Source organism: Alligator sinensis, unplaced genomic scaffold, assembly GCF_000455745.1.
Source record: "Alligator sinensis unplaced genomic scaffold, ASM45574v1 scaffold542_1, whole genome shotgun sequence".
Classification (NCBI taxonomy): domain Eukaryota; kingdom Metazoa; phylum Chordata; order Crocodylia; family Alligatoridae; genus Alligator; species Alligator sinensis.
This window is the reverse complement of record NW_005841963.1, coordinates 2,428,249-2,437,500: the sequence shown is the minus strand read 5'-3', so window position 1 is coordinate 2,437,500 and position 9,252 is coordinate 2,428,249. Positions and strand designations below refer to the sequence as shown.

Below are 9,252 nucleotides of genomic sequence, written 5' to 3'. Positions count from 1 at the left end.
GCCTGGGCTGCCTGGCAGCGCGGCGGGCGGGCGGGCGGGCAGGGGGCTTGCACGGGACGGGGAGCAACCCCTGGGCGCTTCCTCGCGCTGAGCACTCCCACAGCACCCAGCGCGGGCAGGGGTGAAGCGGGCAGCTGACAGGAAGGGCGCCTGAAAACGGTAATTTTTAAAAATTATTGTTATCTTTATCTCTGGAGGAGGGGGCCCAATACCAAAAGTTTGCCTGGGGGTGTCTGAGAGTGACCTGGTGCAGCACCCAGTGTGTTTGGCGCTGCCCACACTCCCACAGCACCCAGGGGCCTGAGAATGGGGAAAATGATGATGATTATTATCATTGTCTTTGGTGGGAGGGGGGCCCGATACTAAGTCTGTCTGGGGCCGCCAGGAGGCTAGGTACAGCGCTGACAGCACCCAGTGGGTTTGGCATGAGCCCCTGGGGATTTGTTTTGCCCACTGGTGGCAGGCGTTGCTCCTGACAAGTTCAGGACTGGTGGCAGGGCAGGGGTGGTCTGTGTTGAGCACCTGGTGTGAGTTGCTGCTGCAGGTGGGCCTGGTAGCTGGTTTTGGGGGTGTGGGTCTAAGGACATAGGGGAGGTATCCAGGTTGTACCCATTTTGGTCTAGAGCACCGGTTCCCAAACTGACAGGTCATGCCTAACCAATTTAAAATGATACAACCTTCAGTACCACCAGCCAATCATCTAAAGCAATTATAAGAAATCTGTTAACACATACCACTGACAGGTTGTCTGCATGCCACTGGTGGTACCTGTACCACAGGTTGGGAACTGCCGAGGCAAAAGGAATCAAAACTCATGGTCTTTTATGAGACCAACTAGATATTTGGGGGGGGGGAAAAAAGTCTTGATTTGCAAGCTATTATTATTTCTTTAGCACAGGCACCCTTCCTGAGGCACAGGAGATTGCAAAGATTGTAAAAGTTCTCCTAGGTAGAAATGAAAATTCATGTTTAAGGACATAGGCAGACAAGGTTCTTTGGGTAGATATGATGTCTTTTATTAGACCAACTAAATAGTTGGAAAAATGGGTCCTTGCAGGCGTTCGGATACAAAGGCCCTTCTTCAGGCGCAGGGAGAGTCTACTGGTGTTATGTGTTTTCTGGATGGATAGAAGCTGGTATGTAAAAATGCAGGTCTGTGAAAATGCAAATGTGTGGCAGTGAGGATCAGAGGGGGTGAGAGAGAATGGGTGCGAGACACGTAGGTGGAGTGGGGGGAAGAGGGAGCCGTGACCTGGTGATAGGATGTAGCTGGTAAAGTGTAGAGCGGTTACTGGGAGTTATCAGGTGGTAGGCAACCTTGTCTGGGTAGCTGATATTACCCGTGGCTTTGTCCCATCACAAAGCCTTTTGGGGGTCCTTCCATGAGTGTTGCATTTTTTTACCTCAGCCTTGAGAGAGACCTGGTCCTCTCAAGCCTTTCGGTGGCACTGATGTTTTAAGCTTGCGGGTCATGTTTTATTTCTTCAGATACCCGATGTGCAGCTCATAGACCTCCATCTAGTACTGCAGTAACTGTCATCAGAAGAAGTAGGCAGACGGGGTTCTTTGGGTAAATGTGATACCTTTTGTTAGACTTAGACCAACTAGATGGTTGGAAAAATTGTTCTTTGCAAGCTTTCGGGCACAAGCATGCAAAGAACAATTTTTCCAACCATCTAGTTGGTCTAAGTCTAACAAAAGGTATCACATTTACCCAAAGAACCTTGTCTGCTTACGTCCTTAGACCAACACGGCTACAACCAACAACCCTAAAGCATCAGAAGAAGCAGGCAGCCAGCCCCTTGATTAGTCTCCAGCCATTGCTGTGATTAAAAGGAATTATTAACGCCAGCAACTCATTGCTCATACCCTTGCTGTGGTAGAGGCTTAAGGGAAGACCACATATCAAAGTAAATATTGGGAATATTATGTGACGAGCTATGGGATTGCCTGCAGTCAAAACTTGACGGGCTGAAAATACCCATCGGGGTTTAATAGTAGAAATCCTCATTGAGTGCTGAATCCTTGTTGAACATAAAAACTGGTGGCATCCTCTCCTTCCCTGCTTAGAAATTTTATTTTTGATTCAGAATGTTTGTTTTCATGAAGAATTTCTAAATTAATGTAAGTCACAACTAAAGAGATGGAGTCCTAGCTTATTGCAAAATGGCAAATGATGAGAAATTTTGGAAGAGATGTATAATCATACATGCAGACTGGCTCTTAGGGTGGGTGATGTTTTTGCCTGAAGCCATTTCTGTGCTATATATTTTGACTCAGAGCAGTATGTTGTTTTCTTGTGGGAGCCTTGTCAGTTGCAGTTTCTTTGGAGAATGACAGTTTTTAGGTCCTTTTAAATGAGCAGTTCAGGATTCTCCATATCCCAGGCTAGTTAGGTATGTTTGTGTTTGATTGGAAACAAGGCCTCAAATTGTATTCACTTCTCAGATCTGCAAAGAACCCCATGCAGAGCCATAGAAAGTCAAAGTTAGGGTATTAGGGCTTTCCCTAGCTTTTTTCTGTACCCTGAAGAATGGGGGCAGTAGATGCAATTGGACTGAGACCTTTCCTTGACAGTTTTGCATGGCTGTAGTTATTCAGTAAAAATTTCAAGGATCTTGCTGCAATAATATGTGAATCTAGAGGTATTATTCTGTGTTTATTCCTGAGGAATATTGTGTGTTGATTAATTACAAACCTTTTCGTCTTGCTAGGTCTTTGTCAGGGGTGTGTATGCGTGTGTGTACGAAGACTGTTGTTTACACAAAACTATACAGAATATAATTGGAAGTTCCCATATTTTGGTTAGATAAAGGATGGGAGGGAATGAAAAACGAACTGAAGTTACAGAATTTTTAGAACCGTTAACCTTGATTATCATATTGTGAAATAATGCAGGGTTTTGCTCCCATGATAGAGAATTAACAGGGCCTCTGCCTTGGAAATGAGAATTACTGGGTTTTTTGCTTAAAAGAGAAAGTAGTATGTGTGTGTGGTGGGGAAGGGTGGGGGTGGAAAGACTCCTATTTTTCCTCTCTCTCCCCAGCAGAACCATTGTGACACTAGAAGGAAACATTGTAAACAAGTGTGTTTGCATAGGGAAATGAGACCCTATTTCTTGGGCAGATTCCTGTTGAATACAATGGCAATTCTGAGTTATAAAATGATAGCAGTATCGACCCCCAGCTGGACAGATATTCTTTTTTTTTATAAATATATGCCTGATTGTGCCGTGCATTTCACATATACTTACTTTGTTTAATCTGGTTTCTGAGTAGTCCTTTTGGAAAGCCATACTGAGAAGTTCCTTTGAACTATATTTTTTTCTTTACGACTTCAGTGCTTGTAGAATGTTAGACTCTGACAGCTCTGGAGACCAAAGTCCTCTTTTGCACAGCAGAACGTGCAGCATTGGGTTGGCAATTACTCTGAGTATCCTGTTAACGTGCCTCATTCCTGTCTTGACAAGGTAACAAGTTTTCATCCAACTATGGTGCCAATTATGATGGTAGCTTTTATTATATGGCCTCTAATCTCTCTCTTTGATTATGTGGCCTCTATTATTGTTCTTTTATAATGGGCTCCCAAAGAGTCATCTGATCATCCTTCCTAGGTTGTACTTCAGCATTTTTGCCCAAATCATTTGATTTGGGTTTAAATTGCTGCCTTTAAAATCTGTGAATTTCAGCTGAAACTGTAGTTTAAGCATGTCCCTGGAAAAGTAGTGTTACCACAGCTGAAACGTTTATCAGAGATGATGCATTATTTCCTGATGCAGGTTGTTTTGCTGCAGTGAATTTTGAGAACGTTTTCAATTACCCTACATTAATATAATAGCATAACATAATTTAGTTCTTCCCCTGCATTAAATGTCTGTTGCATGCAAACTGAATGAAAAGAACATTCAGCTGAAGAGGTACAAAATGCCAGAGTTAAGGTTGCCTTGACTGGCATCCTTGTGCCTATTCGGTACGATAGTTTAATAGTATGGTCACATGCTATTATTTCCCTTCCCCATGGGACCACTGCCTCATTTAGCAAAATTGGTAGTTAGGCATTTAAAAAAAATTCTCTATAGTGCATTTCCTTATGGTCTTTTTTGTATTCCTCTCATTGACTTTTAAATTAACATTTGTATAAAACGAACTTCACAATCGGCTTGTGCAGCAAGGTGGTATTATCTCCATTTTACCTTGGGGAAGCCTGAAATTTAAAGCCAAAACTGAGAATCTGAATCTCATGTTGGGAATCAAGAGAATGAGGAACAAAATGGTAAGATGTCGCTTCCTTTTATTCAGAGACCTCTTGAAGAAAATCTCCCACTGATTCAGTAACCTTTGGCTCAGTTTTGGAGTTGGAATAGACTTGGAGCTTTGTGGAGTGGTGGAACTTCATGGGAGAAGCAGGGGGAGATTCCAGTGCTCTGGGATTGCATTCTGCTTCTTTAACCATGTGACAACATGCCTTTTTCTTCCTGAAGTCCCAGCTTCACATAACTTCCAACTTTATACACTGTTTTTTGGGGTTTTTTTTCCTTTGAAGGTAAATAACTCGCCTTGCACAGGCCCATCCCTAGGGGACTCTGGAGTCTCAAGTTTCTCCCCACTGTGCTGCCTCCTGCCCCAAAATATAGACCTAGGGGATAGCTCCCATCCCAGCAAGCCTCAGTTCCACTGCCTTGTTCCACTGGAGGATCAGTTCTGCTGGATCTTCCAGCTGCAGTGAAGGAATCTCACTTTGGATTAGGGAAGAAATTGCCTGGAAATCACACTTTCCACAGGCAATCAGTCAGGAGACGCACAACAAAAGGATTTACTATAAAAACAGAACAAGCATAAGAAATCAGTAACCACGTGCTGAGATAAACAGGGATATAAGACTAAAGAAAAAAAATAAAATACCAGAATATTGAACTGTTCTTACTTTGCACCTTAAATCCAAGGATGCAGTTCCTAGCTAGCTTCACGGGTCTAAATACAGACCCTGCCTCTGACCTTTCCCGTCAGGGCTTCCTGCATCTTTTGTTCTTCCCAGCTTCTATGGCTAGAGGACACCCCCCACCCCTTCTGCGTGCACACACACATGCACACTTGTACAAAGGAAGACTGAAGACAAAGTCATGCTTTTGAGGTAGGCTTAAGTACTTCTGCTAGTCTGATTATTAACATACTCACCCCTGTGTTTCTAGGTATGCCAGTAATTCCTGACTCTCAAAGGTGCATATTTACTAGATTACAAAATTGCATCTTTTTTAGAAATGTAGGTGTGCTAATGCAATATCCCTCTCTCCCCCATGATAGTTTTGACTAGCCAGGTGTCAGGCTTCTGCCTCTTCTTTTAAAATGTAAATTTCTCACTGCCTGACCAGGTCTTGGCTTTCTTGTGCCTGCATTCCACATCGGACCAGTAAACAACCCCAGTCAACTGCTAATTATCAGCCATTAACTTTTCTAAGTGTGAACAGTTGAGGGTTGCTCAAGTTAATCCCTGCCTTACTGACACAACCTGGCTGTGATTCATCAGTAATACATTTATATCAAATACTGTAAGGCAGGCAGGTATGAGAACAATAAAACTGTGAACACAGCTTTGCCCTAGCTACAATTAGATTTAAACACCACAAGAGTGAGCCTAATTTAGGAGAATATCCTAATGCATGCCGCATGGTGACCCCGCAGAAGTAACTTTGTCTTGCGATGAATCTGTTATACTAGGTTCTACAACAATTAGGAGTGACCTGAAGAAGAATGCACCACATCTGAAAGCCTTGTCTAAGTCTATCCCCAACCATACAGTTGGTCCAATAAAAGACATTACCCCCAACAATTCTTTCTTCTTTTACATCCTGGACCATCAACATCACTTCTATGCCACTACACACACTGATGCCTGCAATGCATGTAGTGATGCCTGGAACATTTAGATCCACCATGTAGAACTCTACTTCTTGCTTTCACACAGTAGCTGATGGCAATAATTGGTGGTTGTTCTCCTCTACGAGCACCAGCCCTGGAGGAAGATGAGATGCAATGTGCCAGTAGGTTGTACAGTTATTTGTTGAGAGCAAAGGAATGGTGAAGCACTGAGGTCTTGCGTTCTGTTTTGGGTCTGAGATAAATATTTAGTAGTCACAGGCCATTTGGTCTCCATTTCTCCATACTTGAGCCTGACCTCCTTTTGCCTCATCCCCTCCAGTGTGGGCATGTCTCCTTATAAGGAGTGTCCTGCACGTCTCCTTATAAGGAGCTTCTCCAAATTAGTTTCCTTAGTTGGTCATAGCATTGCTGCCCTCCCCACCCTAGGTTATGTTGTATCTGCCTGGCTTTCAATTCTAGTCTCCTTAGCCTGCAGCCCCCAGGTTCCTTATCTCTCTACTGTCTCCTGCTTGCCTCCTCACACTCAGCTTTTCCATCAGATTGGTTCTTTCTTCCAGCTGCCTCCTCACTGGTAGGAGCAGACACAGCACAGGAGAAAGTGGGCCCTTGCTCTTTAATTTTTGGACCCAGTATCTGTAGTTGAGGGTTCATCTCGAGCAGGTAAATTGATGTAAAAATACAGCTTGGTTGGTCTATTCCAGCATCTTAATATGTTAGCTGTCATATGGTAAAGCATCCCTAACAGATATGTCCTTAAATTGCAGAACAGCAGAATTGCTAGAAGTTGGCGGAATGTAATTACCTAACTTTGAATTTTGGCCAAGACACTGGGTTTAAGTATGCTCTTAGGAAGGCTAACATTTGGATAGTTAGTGATCAGGATCTTGGTTTTGGGTTTCACTTAGGTCTACATTTTCTAACAACGGTAGTTTCCTTTTCCCTTGCAGAAGCCTTGTTCTAGTACTGGCCTTGTAGACAATTCTCTCATGTCATTGCAACCACTTCCTGAAGCACCTACGTTTTGTGTCATGCAAGTAACAATCTACTGTAACCCTGCTTAATTTGAGAGATGCATTTTGGGCCTATGCTGTAAAATGGCATAGCTAAAAATATAATGCCATACTTATTAACTGTAAGTGAGATGGGGCAGAAGGGCATGCACTTAGGTTATTAGTTAATGTATTGTAATGTGCAAGGTCAGTGGCATGTTTTGAATATTTCTTGGTGTTATTTACCCACTCTGAGTTCTTCATTACAACTGTAATGTGGCTACTTTTAAATTCATTTCAAATCAGATAGTATTTTATTCTTTTTATACAAGAAAAATAAATTATTAATACTGATATTAAAACTTCACACTGTCATTTTAACTTAAACAATGATGAAATAAATAAGCAGTCCTTGAAGTATATTACAGTATCTGCATGTGAAATCTCTCCAGCTAAGTTAAGTTCAGGTTTAAAATTAGATACCTATTTTAAAGGTTTAATTTAAAATAAAGTGGCCGGCTGTTTTATCTTGACTGTACAAATTCTTAAAGACTTTTATTTACTTTCAATTAAAAATACTAGAAGGGAGAAAATATTTTTAAAATTTGTGATTCTAATTTTGGTAGTTGTGATACGTTTTATTAGACCAACTGAGTAGTTGGAAAAAAGTTCTTGGCAAGCTTTCGGGTGCAGTCACCCTTCTTCAGGCATGTGGACTCTCTATACCTGAAGAAGGGTGACTGCACCTGAAAGCTTGCCAAGAACGTTTTTCCAGCTACCCAGCTGGTCTAATAAAAGATCACATCTACTCAAAGACCCTTGCTTGCCTATGTCCTTAGACCAACATTGGTACAACCAAAAACCCAGCTGATTCTAGTTTTGTAACTAGAAAAATGAGACTAGAGATGACCAAGATCTTCTGAAAGTTGTAACTGGTCAACAATTAAGATTCAAAAACTGATTATATTGTGGGGACAAAGCAGTTAAGGAAATTTCACATAATTTGCCAATAGAATGGTAGAATTTTGTAAAGAGTATGACATAATTCATGTTTAATTTGCACACTATCAGATATTCTGAGATGTGCATAACTGTAATTCCAACTTGGTACTTGGGTACTTTGTATAAGAAGCCTCTTATTAAATACAAGTTGAGTAGGCCGTATGCACAATTAAGATAGTTTTAGGTCAGAGTCTAACTCGGGGTTGGCAACTCCTGGCACATGTCAGTGTGGCATGTGAAGGCATTTTGCTTGGCATGTGTACCTTGGGCAGATGGCAGGGAAGTTGCCGGGGCTGTGCTGCCACAACAAGGATCGGGCCCCTTGCAGCTCCTCTGTCACCCACCCCTGGCACGGCAAAGTCTTACAAGTCAAGGTTGTGGGTGTTTATGGCACTCTGCCCAAAAACATTGCTGATCTCTGATCTAACTTCTAACAAGCTACTAAAACATTATTCTTGTGCTTCATACTTCTGTTATGTTCTACTAATCAGCTTGGTGAACATAGCTATTATCTATACTAGAGTACTTAATTTTTACAGGGCAAAAAGAAATCCTTTTGTATTATATTTGGGGTACTTACTTTAGGACTCTTAAACTGTGCAGTTGCTTGTTTGTGTCAGAAAGATACATATGCTACAAATGTATGCCAGTGGAAGCATACATATAGTGTTTCTCAATAAAGTAACTATTGTCCTTTTGTGTAAGACAAGTGAACACACCCTGCCCTCTGTATCATCTGTGATCTTTTTTTAAAGTTTTTTCTATCAGAATGGTTAACCATGTGCTTGAGTGTGCATTTTATCCTCATCATTGAATTCCTTTAAAGTAAGTTAGACCATATCTGTATAAATAAAAGGTGGTGGTCTGACTCTGTATTGCATTTCTCTTTGAGAGAGGTTTTTAAAATCAGATAACTTCTTTGCACCCGCATACTTGAGATCTTCCTCCTTACACTTGTAGGTAAGAGTGACAAAACTGTTACTGGGTACTGGAGGCTTGTATAAATGCTGTCTCTGCACTCCTTTACAGCCTTGCATATAGAAACATGATGGTTTGCATGCTTAATATTCATGGATGTTGGATTCATCCTTGCTTGTTCATGCCTGTGGCACAAATTAGATAAAAAACGCGATTTGTCCAAAATTGAACTAAAAGTTTCAATTATTGAAGTGCTGAGAGATTTTGCTTGCTCTCCCCCTATGGGCCTCTTTCTTTCCTCCTCTTCCCACTGCTGTTGATATTGGGAGCTGATGGTCAGCATCTTACAGATTTCCTCCTATATAGGAAAGTCTGTGGGATTTGTGATCTTAAAAAGGCACCTGAATTACAACAAAACTCTCTCTCTCTCTCTCTCTCTCTCTCTCTAATATATATATATATATATA

The 9,252-nt window shown here is 41.7% G+C and overlaps 1 protein-coding gene across 3 annotated transcripts in view; it reads left to right on the top strand.

Moving 5' to 3' along the window:
- The first annotated feature begins 19 nt into the window (after positions 1 to 19).
- The window catches only part of HECA (hdc homolog, cell cycle regulator), a 37,591-nt gene continuing 28,358 nt past the window's right edge, over positions 20 to 9,252 (top strand). The window contains exon 1 of one of the 3 annotated variants that reach the window (XM_025200302.1): positions 20 to 159. The gene's annotated coding sequence lies outside the window, so the exon portion shown is untranslated. Of the gene's footprint in view, positions 160 to 3,024; positions 3,470 to 9,252 lie in introns of those variants that run through there. The other 2 variants (XM_025200301.1, XM_025200303.1) reach the window with 2 other exon arrangements.